Consider the following 15,460-nt stretch of genomic DNA (forward strand, 5'->3'; position numbering starts at 1 on the left):
TCGCCTGTCTGTAAATCACTGGGGCTCTCTGTGGCTTCCACTAGGCTGAATCTCATTTTGTCTTGATTTGTTGGCTAATTATGAAGAAAAATAAACATGGCAACCGCAGAGAGGGTCGGGGACGAGAGGGAATGCCAAACATCTGCTTTCAGGAGTTTTGGTGCTTGGTTGATCTTGGATAGACACAAGTACCCCTTCTGTCAAACAGGAACTCCAGCTGTTCTACAGATGGGGTCAGTTATTTGGTGTAAAATGTGTGGGCCCAAAAAAGTCAAAGCCTCTTTGATCCATTATCTAGAACTCACACAATTATTTTACACCTCTCTTACAGGGTTACAAGGTGACTGCAGTGAGACCGCATCGTTTAGTGTGTGTTTGTGTAACACCAGCGGTATCATGAATAAGTGTGTGTGTGTGAGTGTAGGTGTGTGAGTGTGTGTGCTCACTGACTAACGCAATACAGTCTTCATAAAGGTAGTATTGTTAAGTTGCGTGCGAAGCTCATGCTTTAGGCTTTGGGTCCCCGCCCACCCCTGTAAACCACGGCCTTTTTTTCCTCTGCTTTTTTTCCCTTCTACACCTTCCCCTTTCTTTTTGTTACAGGTAAACATTTGATGTCCGCACGCAATCCCCAGCGAGTCTCCTCCCCTTGTTCTCTCCTCGGCTCCCTGGCTTCCACTCAGCGTTACTCACACTCTCTCTCACAGACACACGTACACACCTCTCTCTCCGATATGCACACAGACACGCTACCCTTCCCTCCCCATTTTTCTGACATTCCTCTCCTCACTGACTCAGCACCTGTTTCCTTTAGAGGTTATGAAGTTTCTTTCTCTGTTGCTGAATGACCAACAGCACTTTTGATTGACTGGAAACACTTGTCCACTATCACGCTTCACTAGCATTCATCTTTCATCTATGTCTTGTGCTTGTTTATGTCTAAACAAACTTTATAGTCATGGGTCTTATTTGCACTCAAAAATTAGCTTGGCACCATTTCTTATGGCACCATTTCTTATAGCCTGGATCCCTGTGTACTTTTATTAAAATGAATGCCATTATTGTGAGAAACAAAATGGTTTTATTTAATCAAATAAAAGTAACCCATGACAACAAAATGAAACTATCTAACCATACTGATGTGACAAATCTAAACCAATTACCTCCTGCACTCAGCATTGTTCTTTTAACAACAAAGTTAAGGAATAGAAAATACTGCCAAATTAAATCAGAAATACAATCAAACAAAAATTATTTCAAGTATCCAGGCAGACAATGTATCTTTTCTGAGGGTGCTAATAGGAAAGAAATGAGTAAAAAAAAAAATGAATACAAATAAAAAAAGTCCATCAGAAATGCGCTGCACACTTACACACACAATGGTATACTAAAACATATATACTTTCCGTAAATATAATTCACAAATACAACAATCTACCTCTTTTTCTGAATGCTGCTCATTGTTTACAATTATATAACAACTTGAAACGGCAGTAGAGAGTACAAGTTGCGACAACACCACAGGTTGTTGCCAGTTTAAGCTAATGGGAGCTAAATCAACATCAGATAAAAGCCAATTAGTTCAGAAATTGCATTTTGCCCCTGACTTCCCATAATGTAATGTTCACCTGCATCAATCTAATGCCTGATTTTATGTGATTGGTCGATACTCTGACTACAAACAGAAACCACAATGCTTTCGATTGCCAAAATCTTACCTTTGCGTACAGATTCTTCATTAAAAAACAGAATCTCCTTGTTTTTTAAAAGATTTTCACAATTCACTAGTACTGTGTTGTTGCTTAAAATGCAGCGTTTAAAGCGTCCAGGAAGAAAAATGTGTGAATTACATCCAAAATATTTGTTGGTGCATGTGAATGATTGTGACCTAACAGATGTTAAACACTAAGAGAAGGTAATAAAACAAGCCCACATTTGGTGTGTGAACTACAGCTAAGTCTTTCCCATGCCAATCTCAGTCACGCACATCCCTCAAGCTGCAGCAGTTACTGCAAGACTGAGGGGAGTTCTGACTGGTTCTGACACATCAAGGGCAATCATCGTGTCCAACCACAGAAACAACTAACTTCTCTGCCAATGTTACCAGCACCACATATGATTTCAATCAGAGCTAATTAATCTATGGGCACAGATGGATTTCTTTCAGCCCGTTAACAATACAAAACACCCACTCACGGATTCATGTCAGCACAAATACTCATGTGCTGCCTATTGACAAACTCAGACATGAGGGTTCAGTTAGGGAAATTCAGACTGCATGGTAACCAAACATTATTCCTGTATAACAGGCATCCTCAAAGTCCGGACTCTGGTCCGGGTCCGGACCGAACCACAACTGTCTCTGGACTCTGAGCAAATTATACTTTTCATATGTAGGCTATTATCTGTATTATCTGTGTTATCTGCGAGACATCGCCACAAAACAACGAGTCAAAATTCTCCGCTATGTCCACTGCAAACAGCGCTCTGCATGTCCGACTGTTCCACTGTCTGTGTGTCTGTCAACTAGGGGTGTAACGGTTCACAAACATTTCGGTTCGGTACGTACCTCGGTTTTTAGGTCACGGTTCGGTTCGGTACGTTTTCGGTACAGCAGAAAATTATCACAAAACATAACATATTTTTTTTTAATTATTATTAAACTGTGAATAATGTATTCACTCAAATAAATACAAAATATAATAAAACAAACATTAAGGTGCAGCATTTCGATTAACTGAAATAATCTGTATTTGAACTTTACTGTACTAGTAGGCCTACTCACAAAACATAAACTATTAGTTTTGGGTTTTTAATTATTATTAAACTGTGAATATTCACTCAAATAAATATAAAATATAATAAAATAAACATTAAGGTGCAGCTTTTCGATTAACTGAAATCATCTGTATTTGAACTGTACTACCTAAGCAGCCAGTTTGACATTAGGATGTTTTTTTAAAGAAAAATTTACCACACTTGTCCACATTGCTTGCCGAAAGGGCAGATCTGCTGGCACTAGCAACGTCTCCTGCTGTGGAGAACACCCTCTCGCTAGGGACAGAGGTAGCAGACACAGCCAGGTAGCGCTTTGCTAATATGGCAACATAAGGATATTTGCCGTTTGTAATAGCTTTGGCTCGGTCTGATGTTTTTGCGAGTGGTGGAGGCTTAAATGCTAGCGGGAGTTGGGTTTGCACTTCAGTCTTTTGGTACCGGTGATATTCACGTTCAGGTGATGCCTTTTCAAATGAGTGTGCAAGCTTGATGTATTGCCAGCCGCGTAACCAATTGTAGTTGAACAATGCCGACAAACAGCTTTGGTTCGGTCCACCTGTCTTTGTCCGTCATCCTTGTACGTAACTGCGAAACCAAAATGTTCCCAAACCGGAGACTTCAATGATGCTGGAGGATTTTCGAGCTCAACTTAATCTGCGTTCGCCATTTCCTCAAATCACTGACTACATTTGAACGCATCCCTCTGACCAGCTCGTCCAATGAAATGACTTGTTTGCTCTATGACGCGTTGAACATAATGGGAGCAAATTACTCTGAATGCTGCGACGCAGCACCTGAGATTACTTCCAAGAAGTTGTTCATGTTCTCAATTTTTTACGTTTAACGTTATATTCGTTCGCTACACTTCGGTACACACGTGTACCGAACCGAAGGGCCCGTACCGAATAATCTCGGTACGGGTACGTGTACCGTTACACCCCTACTGTCAACGCATTGGTCCAATCACATTCAGCATCCCGTCAGCGTTTTCCCCCCCACCAACAGTCTCCGAATCAGAGGCACAGTAGGGCGGGTCAGAGCGAGAGTTAACAGCTCATCTAGTTGCATCTGTACTGTAGCTAGTAGCCTATAGTTTCACCTACCGGGGTGGCATGGGGTGGCAACGGCCACCCTAAAAATAGGCCTTGCCACCCCAGCTTCCACCCCAGTTGGCAGCTTTGTTTTGAAAGAAAAGTTGTGGCTCATCGGACATTTATGAGAGAAAGTCTCTAATGTCCGAGTGCAAGTGAATGCAGCACCCCTCCCCCGGCCCAGGCGCGAGCGTGGAAATATGATTGACGGCGATTTCATTTGAACGGGACGGTGCAAAAGGAGAAGCATTCGGACCCAAGCACTGAAGGAATTAGGTTTTTGTGGTCTACAATGACAGAGAAGAGACTGTCAGTTTGGCTGTACTCAGCATTGAATCAAAACGCACTAAAGCTGTTGATCGTAATAAGTTTGTGAGGCGTTTTGCTGAACAAGATGGTAATCGCCGCATTCAGCTGTAATAAACATGTCAACTTGATGCTCTGCTCACGGATGAGCATACAAAACTGTTAAGATGATGACCTTACGTATGTAAATACATGGTAAATACACATTTTTCTTTGTGGGGGTCTGCCCCCAAAAAACAGTTTTAAGTCCTGAGAAAGTCAAATAAGACGGTGTGTAAAACTACACTGCCTAGCCAAAAAAAAGTAACCACTTTGATTTAACTAGGCCAGTAGGTATAGGACTTTCCACTGGATAATAACTGAAGTATAAAATAATGCATGACTGAAGTGATGGAGACCATGTTTGAAGGCAAACAAAAAGAGGAAATAACAGGTAAAATCAAGCAAATCCCCCTCTCAGATTCCACATCAACCAGAAGAACATAAATACTGGCTGGTGATTTGATTCATCAGCTTTGTGATGGAATAAAAAATGCACAGTGCATTTCCTTAGCTGTGGATGAGTCCACTGACACCACTGACAATGCTCAGTTGCTGGTGTTTGTGAGTTTTTATGAAGAGGCAAAGGGGGAGTTTGTTGAAGATGTGTTGGGCCTGACGAACCTCAGTGGACACACATGGGGCAAGACATTTATATATATATATTTATATATATATCTATATCCTCTATTTAAGCAGGTAAAAGACTCATTGAGATTAAAATCTCTTTTCCAAGAGCGACCTGGCCAAGAAGGGCAGCATGTACAAAGTTACAACAGATAAAACACAGACATGACAGGCAGACAAATACAGCTGTAAAATACAAATAAAATGGCACATTAGCCAGTCAATATGCGAAGTAAAACAAACTATTAAAATCATTCAAAACTGGCAACATTTAAAACGATTTCAGGATATACGAGCACTCACATCTACCAATGGTGTCGTGTCCTCTGTCCTTTAAGATGGACCTGAATTCCCCCATAGTGACTAAATCTGAGAGTTTCAGCTCCTTCTGTATATTGTTCCAAGCTGTGGGGGCAGCATATCTAAAAGTTTTACCCAGTTTTGTTCTCACTGTAGTGACCAGCATCTCAATAAAATCTTGGGAGCGCAGGCCATATAGACTTTCTCTTTGACACATATATGTGCAAATGTAGGAGGGAACCAACCCAAGCAGAGATTTATAAATAAAACCCAACCAATGGGAAAGTCTGCGAGCAGACAAAGATGGCCAATTAGCAGCAGCATATAAAGTGCAATGGTGTACTCGATATCCACATCCAGTGATACATCGTAAGGCACAATGGTACACAGTATCCAAGCTCTTTAGGCATTGGTCACCATAATCTAATACAGGTAAAAACGTTGCAGATATCAAATGTTTCCTTGTCTGAAAAGAGAAACAGGATTTATTCCTGTAAAAGAAACCTAATTTTATTTTTAGCTTTGAAACAACATTTTCCGTGTGTAACTTGAAAGACAAGTTCTGTTCAATAAGAAATCCCAGATATTTGTAAGTAGTGACCCTCTCAATGTCAGTCCCTTGTGCAGTACAAATCTTGGGTAGAATAGATGGTAACTTTTTGCCATTCGAAAATATCATCACTTTGGATTTTTCAGCATTTAATACCAACTTTAGTTGATATAAATGGGTTTGTATGACATCAAAGGCAGACTGGAGGAAATCTAGACTTTGCTCTATAGAAGCGGAGGAACAATAAATAACAGTGTCATCTGCATAAAAATGGTAAGAAGCATTTGCTAAATTATTACATAGATTATTTACATATATGGTAAAAAGAATGGGTCCTAATATGGAACCTTGTGGCACACCCTTTGCTATCGGGAGGAAGGAAGAAAAGGACCCAGAAAATTGGACGCATTGGGTTCTCGCTGATAAATAATTTAAAAACCAACCTACAGTATGCCTAGATAAGCCGATACTGTGAAGTCTTTCCGTCAGGATGATATGATCAACTGTGTCAAATGCCTTTGACAAATCAATAAATAGAGCTGCACAATACTTTTTACAGTCCAATGCCTCAATTATGTTGTTCACCACTTTAATAGCAGCAGTTGTTGTGCTGTGTTGTTTTCTAAAACCGGATTGGTGTTCTGACAAAATATCATTTGTGTCCAAGAATAATTTAAGTTGTTCACTGAGAAGCTTTTCGAGGACCTTCGCTACAACACATAATTTTGAAATTGGCCTATAATTATTAACAGATGAGGGATCCCCTCCTTTCAGTAAAGGAAGAACATATGCAGATTTCCATATGTTAGGAATCTCATTGTTGGAAAGAGTTAAATTAAAAAGATAAGTAAGCGGCTCAGCTATAAAGTCTGCTGCTAATTTAAGAAAATGAGGAGGAAGTTTGTCCGGACCTGCCGATTTGTGTGGATCCAGATTCTGCAATGCTTTATGGACCTCTATCACCTCGATAAAAGTGAAATTGAATGGCTGAGCCATGGGATGGGATGAAGGTGGTGAGCATTATAAAGCATTAATGGGAATGAAAAGAGGGTGCAGCTGCCTTTATTTATAACTGCAGCTCTTACGGCCCCTACACATGGCGGCGTGCGTTGCCGCTTCAACGTTCTGCCCATTCACTTTGAATGGGGTGACGTCACGATTCGCCGAACTGGATTGTGGGAGCAAAGCGTAGCTTCTCTCGCGGTGCTCGCTGCAAAAGTAGAGCAATGTTCTACTTTTGCCGCCTCGACGGAGGCGTCAGCCAATCAAATCCCGCGTATGCAAATCTGACAGTACAAGCACTAGCCAATCAAACCGCATGTATGTTGGGAGAGCCAGACCGCAGTTATTTCCCATATGTCAAAAAATGGAGGAGAAAATTATCGTGGCGGTAGGGAATCACCCGGTACTATATGACCAGTCCCTCTTTACATACAGGGATACAAACCGGAGGAGCCAGGCATGGGGGGAGGTGGCAGAGACAGTGAGTGAAACTGGTAGGTTTTCGCTTGTTTGGGGAGTTTATATCCAGTGTACTTTGTTTGAATGGACAGCTAGCAAGCATAGACAGTATATTTAGCCAGCATGGATGTAGCATTGTAGCATGAATGCTTCGCTTTGTATGTCCGGGGCGGGACATTCATGTGATTGGTTGTTAGTCGTGTTGCTCGCGTTGACTCCCCAAGCTCAAGACACGCCCACCGCCAAGCGGCAACGCACGCCGCCGTGTGTAGGGGCCGTTACACTGCGACTCTGAGGGATCAAGCACAGACACAACTAGAGAATGCAATTCCTGAAGAAATTGCTAGTGGGAATGCTTTATGCTGAAAAGCTGACGCTAAACTGCTATGCTGAAATGTAATGTGTAAGAAGAAAGTGAATCATTTAGATTAAAATGAAATGTGTAAGAAGAAAGTGAAGAATTTAGATGAAAATGAAATGTGTAAGAAGAAAGTGAAGAAGATTGAAATGATACATGAACACTGGGGGCTTGAATGTGTGATGAGAGAAGAAAAGAAAGTAAAAAGGCTTGGAAAAGCAGCAGAATATTTGAACCGCAAACTTCTGAACTAAGTTGATGGCGAATGATCTGTCGCCATGGCAACGACATTTGATGACACCCCATAATACGCTTAGATGCGTTGATGGCTGCATCGTTACCAAACCTTGAAGTCTTGGGCTGTTTGGAGTATTTTCACTGAAGTTATGAGAAAACCGTGTTTCAAGGCGAGCATTTTTGTTGCCATGGTAACGGCATTTGAAGAAATCTCAAAACTGTCCCGTAGATGTCTTCAAGGCTGGACTGTTAGCACACATGTGAAGTTTGAGCACTTTTTGAACATTTTCATAGGAGTTATAGCGACATTATGTTTTATGGCGAGGGATGCGTTTCCATGGAAACGGCATATGGTGAGATCTCAGATTTGGCATAGAGCTGTTGAGGCATGGACCAGTGATATACAAGTGAAGATTGGGGGACGATTGGAACGTGTCCATTGGACTTATAGCGACATCATGTTTTATGGCGAGGGATGCGTTTCCATGGAAACGGCATATGGTGAGATCTCAGATTTGGCGTAGAGCTGTTGAGGCATGGACCAGTGATATACAAGTGAAGATTGGGGGACGATTGGACCGTGTCGATTGGACTTACAGCCACATCGTGTTTCATGGCGAGTGGTCTGTCGCCATGGCAACGACATTTGATGACACCCCATAATACCCTTAGATGCGTTGATTCTGCATCGTTACCAAACCTGTGAAGTTCTGGGCTGTTTGGAGTATTTTCACTGAAGCTATATGAGAAAACCGTGTTTCAAGGCGAGCATTGTGTTGCCATGGCAACGGCATTTGAAGAAATCTCAAAACTGTCCCGAAGATGTCTTCACAGCTGGACTGTTGAAGTCTGCTGCATGTCAGTTGGAGTGATGACATCATCGTGTTCCATTGCACAGGTGTTTATAGTTGAGCTAACGAGGTGCCTAGACTTCAAAGACTTCATTGTTCTGAATGAGAGATAAACCTCTTACATGTGAACGGTTTGTGGAAGAACCGTAACAGATATCTGTGAAATTTCAAAACGTGAAGCATGTCAAGGAAGTTGAGTATCTGAAGTGTACTTTTTTTGTACTTTCGGGTTAATAATGTGGTCTTTTTGGCAGTTTAACTAAAGGTGTGCAGCTGCTACCGTGAGGAAATATCTGCCTGAAATTACAATGGGCTTCAATGGAGGAATGTTGAACGTTTTTGTCACTTCATGTCCTCAAGAGGCATTTAGTTTAATTATTTTTTGCTTAATTATTTGTCATTTTTCAAGCTATGAGATGTTTTCCTACGTTTGTCATGATAAATTATGTCTCAGGAATGTAGGGTTTGGGAATTATGGCAGTTTTAAACAAATATATGAAGGCAAATTTCAAGATGTCCTCCACTCTAGCTGTGACATCACACACATGTTAACACATCACACACATGTTAATGTTAAAATGTGAATAAAACCTCTAAAACAAGGTCTGAACAAATGTTAATATCTCTAAAAGTAAGAATCAGATTTAATAGTTGTTCTACAGGATTAATGTCAGAAAGATATGTAACATTTTAAAGTTGGAATGAGGTTTCTGAGTGAAAGTATGAATGAACAGTTAGCAGTTGAATCGCATGAAGATTTGTTGAAGTCTGAAGATTTCCCCCATTGACTTCAATGTTAAACATATGATGCATTATGGGATGTATCTCTGGAATTATGAAAGTTATGAATGAGAAAAGTAATAGCCATCGATTCCCGACCGAGCTGAACGTTTTGATGTTTGAACGGAGTTTCTGCGATGTTCAATGCGGGAGGAGAAGAGGGCCAAAATAAGTCGGCGGAATAATAATAATAAACTTTTCGTCCGTAGAATAACAGTTAGCTGGAATGCTGTTAACAGCATGAAAACTGCTGCATACAGAGACTTTTTGTTTTTGCAACCTCGTGTTAAGAATCTTGTTGCAATTCTTTAAAGGGTTAATTGACCGTAATAAACGGACCTTTGTCTTATTGAAACAATTTTTTTGGACCTTTAACATTTGTATTTGAGTACCCCTGCTGTATAGGCTACTATTCATTAAGATTGAGACACATAAGCATAGATCATGGCTTTCTAAGCTCTGGCCTTCTAGTCAGAGCTGAGCATGACACCTGACATTTCCCTGTGTTTTGTTTTTATATTTCTGTTGTCAATTATTGTCTTTTCTTTCTTATGTTATTGTAGTGTGCTTTTATTACATGTAGGCCTACAGCACTTTGGCTTGACCAAAAATCGCTTTTAAATGTGCTCTATAAATAAAACTTGATTTGATTTGATTTGAAGTCCTTCCTGTAGCCTATACTTTTTATTTAGAAAAGTCATCAATGACGGAATTATTTTAACAATGACTGAAAAATCTGAAAGCCGTCCGTAATTTTGACGGATTAGAACAAACTCAGAACAGCGCCAAAGTTTCCCCGCAGCGGGGCTCTGGTATTATGTCGTGTTATGCATGCCCGCCCAAAAGGAAATTATATCGTTTCCAAACCTAACTTTGTCGAACAGATCAACAAAAGTATTTGCTTTACGCTATGCGCGCTCCCGCGAGCGTCCACCCCCCTGTTGACAGTTCACGAGCGTGCAGTTTAAAAGTCTAGCGCAATCTCTGCATCAGACTGTCCAAGAGGAGACTCCAATGCAGGCATAATAGGAATTATTTCAATCCCTGCATTGTTGTGTCTCCTATAACAACTGTGGCCGCAGCGCTCTTTGATTAGGGGCTTTTCGCTCTCTAACCCAATTAGCGGCCCAGCTGAGGTGGAGTGTATTATTAAAATACAAACAGTTACTGTACCAGCCCCCATTGGTAAGGCTATGTTAAATGAATATTATATTTGTTGCGCCTACAACAAGTTACCTATTGTTGTGTTGGCCTTCTGCTGCTCTGGAAAAGCCATTCAAACAAGATAATCTGTCTACGTCTCGTCGTTGCAGCGCACCGTTTCCCTGTACGAAGTGCTGAGACAAAGGGACTGTTTGATTGGGAATATGAAGCAATTGGTGTGTGAGTACAAAAGGGATACTTTTTACAGCCTCCATTGTTTGCCACTGGACTCCTTGATACAGGCACACTGATCCCATTACAGAGACTCAATTTCACTCATTTTAATACCTCACATTTACTGGTATTCTGTCTATTTTTTCATGCTCAGTTAATCTCTGAGGGGGGGGGGGGGATTGTTGCAGTGCATACTAGCGTGTGTCACTTTCTCTCCGGTCATGCCAGGCTGCAGTTTGTAAACAGTACAGCCCACACTCCAGCCAGCTAATGACAGGGTTGAGCTGGGATACAATGGTGGCTTCCGGGCACGCTCTAAAGAGAAAAGAGCAACACTGACAAAGCAGCTTTGAAATGAAAACAAGAAGTTCATAAGCTACAATCAAGTAAACATTATAGCTGTCTATTTCACGTTGGATGTATTGGGGACAGTTGATGAACGTTCCTTCACACATGCTATGCAGTCGATGGGCCAGTTGGTATGGATTTACTTAATCTGAATAAACCAAAACAAATTCTTGTCATTGCAAGAAATGAAAAGAACCCTTCCTCTACATGTATGGCTCATTTAGTTTTGTTTATAGTAGCTCTAACAGCTGTGCGCTAGAGTTCAAGAACTCAGTGACATTTCTAGAAGAGCTAATTCAGCAGGATCATCAACAGGAAATACTCTTATAACTATCAGGAATCTTAAAACTGTTCAACCCACCCACAAGGCCACAGTGTTGGTATTTGGTTTGTTTGTTTGTTTGTTTGTATGCATTAATTGCTAGCACAGTTCACTTGTGCTTTTGCGCAACATCATAATAGAGGGATGCCCTTCTTGTTTCCGTGCAATGAAAAAACAACCCCAGGTAACACCTCTAACAACCACTTCAAATGAACAATAAAGAGATTATCTGACAGGAAAATCCAGTATGTTTAGCATTGACACATACAGTATATCATCACTAATGCCCTCGTACCTGGCATTACATTGAGATCACACTTCACAATATGTTGTTTGTTGCAAGTCAAAATAACTGGTCAAGAAAAAGGATTGTATGTGTGAATACCAAGCCATGAAGCCTCCCTTTGATGTGTGAGAATGGTATGCTAAGGTCTAACTTCTCTTGCTGACGCTGACTCACTCAACTTGGAGCTAGCGTGACAGACGAGGCAGGTTAATGTGTTCCCCCTCGAGAAAAAACACAATGAAATACGACTGCCTGACTGTTGCCTTAGGGCTGAGGAGATGAAACGCGGTGGAAAGATACTTCCCTGTAACATTTGGGTAGTTTTATTAGCGAGTCCTTTGCATAAAAAGAGTAGTAATTACATAGGGTTTATCTTGTCTCTGTATTTAAGAAGTAAAAGCAATTACTGTGATGTACCACATTTTTGTACGCACATTATATCCCATTTTAGAAAAGTATCATTACAAGCCCATTTGAATCCTCAAGTGGGAAGATGGAACACGCTGAGCTCTGTTAAAAAAGCCCTACGAGTGTCTTACCTTTATGTCCCCACTAACTCCACATCATATGAGTATTCAGGTCCTTACTGGATACAAGCCTGATGTTGGTTTTGGGTTGCTGTTATTCATGAGAACACAAGCTAAAAAGTACAAATATTTTAAAAGATAAATCTGAAGTGATAACTGATAATTGATTGTGAAAAGAATGACGGAACAGCGCATGACATGTCTGATCCTTAAAACAAACAGCAGTCTAAGTCAACCTTAGTCCTGGATCTGTACACGCATACTGTACACTCACAACACTCATTAAACTCTTCTGTTCAAGTTTCTCAGACAGCTGTTAAAGCTATGGAAAGAAAAACACATTAAGGGAAATATTGTCTGATTGAACAACAGTGCTACAAGTGTTCACTTAAAGCAAATTATTTAATCTATCTATGGATTCTTTAAGATGAATGTAATGCGACATGCAACACCAAAAACAAAAGTCCAACAAGCTCAAAGAAGGTGCTCGGGAACACAAAAGCGTGAAAAAAAGGCACTCTGGCAAAGAAGTTAAAATGCCTTTATTAAAAAGCCATTTCATGGTGAACATATGAAAACAGACAATTCTTGCAAAGGGTAAATAGAGATGGGTTAAAAACAGTTCTATGTTTTTAATTCCACCATAAAAATGCCATCTGATGTAAGACTTTGCAACATATTTCACATCATCTGCAATAGACCCAGAGCACATTACTGTGCACCCATATAGCTAGACGATGTGGGTTTGTGTAAAAAAGCAAAAACATAAAGAGTGGAAAGCTTTTCAGAACCATATCAGCATTATAATCACTTAATGTTTATTTAGTAAGAGGTGTAAACCGTGCATAGTTCCTGTGGTTGGATCACTGCATGCGTGGGGAACTCTTTAGGGAAAGCATGGTGGTCCTGCTAGATTGAAGCGAAGGGGCTATAGAGGATCTGAGGGCAAGGGGAAGTGGGTAAGTTAAGTAGTATGTGGTGGTGGTTTGTAGAGTTTGGATGATTTGTTCTAAGGGCGCAAAGTATGTGTGTGTTTTGGAGTGGTTGATGAGGGCTGAATGGGGCACTTGTTAAAAAAGGAGATTTTGCAATACAACCACTGCTGGTGGCCCCTTCCTTTTTTATTATTGTGCATAGTATCTCTTCTCACAGGAAAGCAGAAACCAGGGGGACCAGGTTTAGAAAAAAGGCTTGTGATAAGATAACAAAGAAAGATCCAGCCCGTTCCTGAAAAATAGTAAGCCCACCCTAAAGACAATACACTCATAGTGGAGCACACACAAAAGGAGTTTCGACACAGCTTAGTTTGAACTCTCTCATCTCTTTCCATTGACTGACATTTATAGCACCAACAATAGACTGTTAACCTCACAGTAGCTCTTTATGATAGAGAAGGATCTGGGTTTTTATTACAGGTAACTGTTGAAATGACTACCCATTCTTCTCCCCAGCGCTGCGATGTGTGATTTCCGCCTGAGACACAAAGTCCAGAGTCTGCTTCCAACACACTGAGGATGACGGAGGACATTTGTTCACGTACTGAACACCTGATAGAGCTGATTGCCAGGACAACACAACAGTCAGGTGACCCACGGTTTCTCTGGGTTAAAGTGTCATCCAGGAGACTGACAAAGGCAGTAAAACAAGAAGGCACACTGATTTTGATCTAGACTGTGAACAATGACATACAAACACAACACAACTGTTTTTGTTGGCTGAGCAAAAGAAAAAACCGTCAGATAATGCTTCAACATTAATGAGCCACATTGTGTCCTTCGATATAATTGCATGTACTTTTGATGTAGGTGTTTCTTGTTGTCAACACTATGATTAGGCGACATAGGTGTGAATGGATTTATCACACTCAAATATCAACAGCAGTGTACTGAATAATGTACTTGCATGCTGTGATGCCCCTGTGGGTCCATCAGTAGAGAGGGTGTGGCTGTTCTGTCTGTGCTGCATTGGCTCCAGTGATTGCATTGATTACAGTAACTCAGGGCACCTGGGTCTGGTGTCCTGCAGCTATTTGAAGCCTCTCTGCTCCTCTCTGTTCTCTCTCTGCTTTTCCCTACAGGCCCCTGGTTTTGTTGAGTATATGTTGTTGTTACTTTAGTTGCTTTACTTTGTGCACCTCAACACTCTCACACATACACATTCATGCAACCCTCACCCTGCATTTACACTACTGATACCACTGACGTCCACACCTCATGCCTTACTTATTGTTGCACTTCATTTAATTTGGATTGTTTCCTTTAAATAAAACTATTTTGATAACCGTTGACATGGTGTGTCTCCTTTTTGTTGTGGCCTTTTGAGCCAAGTCATAACAATGCATAGAACTATATATTTGTTTTCCCTCACAGAAGGTGATGCAGGTGTTGTTGATTAGTTGATTTAAAATTAGACACTGGTAATGGTGACAAAGTATGATAAAATATAGACCCTAAAACATTCATTTTATAAGGATTTGTCAAAAGAAAAGCACATACATAAATCACTTTGACTTTATGCAGCATGCATGCAAACAATACCTGATGTGTAAGTGGTTTTAAGAGGAACAACTGAATCAGTGTGAGAAGGCGAAATAGAGGAGTGTGTGCTAAACTGCATGTGTGTCTACATGTATGCATATTAGCCTACGGTAGGTGTGATGTGTGAAGCTGCATCCAGAGCCATTCCTTTGATGAGTGGAGCAGCATTGCCCCGAGGGCTGCAGCAGCGTGAGTGTAAACTACGAGGTGCTCTGGAAACAAGAAAAGCGGCTCTGTTTTTGGCTGTCTTGGCTTTGTATGAGCGCTTGCTGGCACGCAGTCAAGATCCTGCCCCTAGAGAGGGAAGATTAATGACAGCTAGTCACGGAAAGACTTTACAGCAGCAGAGAGCACAAGAGAGGAATAGATGGAGAGGAGGGAGGGAGGGGGGAAAACAAAGGTGAGAAACGGTGTGTTTAAATGATAGACGTAGTTATGAGTAAAAGGTGTGTGACTGAGTGTTGGTATCATCTCAGAGCCCAACCACAGATCTAACAGGTTAATACAATCCTCATAATCATTCATAATAGTCGTAAAAACATAGTGAATACAGTGAGTTGATGCATTCGTACTTGGATGTCATATCCAGCCAATGTCCGCATGACAGCTCTGACAGCCTTACAACTGACAATTTAACTTGCAACACCTCACCCTTCTGTTCGCCTGAGAAAATGCTCCATCTACT

This window comes from Pseudochaenichthys georgianus, chromosome 8 (genome assembly GCF_902827115.2).
Source record: "Pseudochaenichthys georgianus chromosome 8, fPseGeo1.2, whole genome shotgun sequence".
In the NCBI taxonomy this organism is placed as follows: Eukaryota; Metazoa; Chordata; class Actinopteri; order Perciformes; family Channichthyidae; genus Pseudochaenichthys; species Pseudochaenichthys georgianus.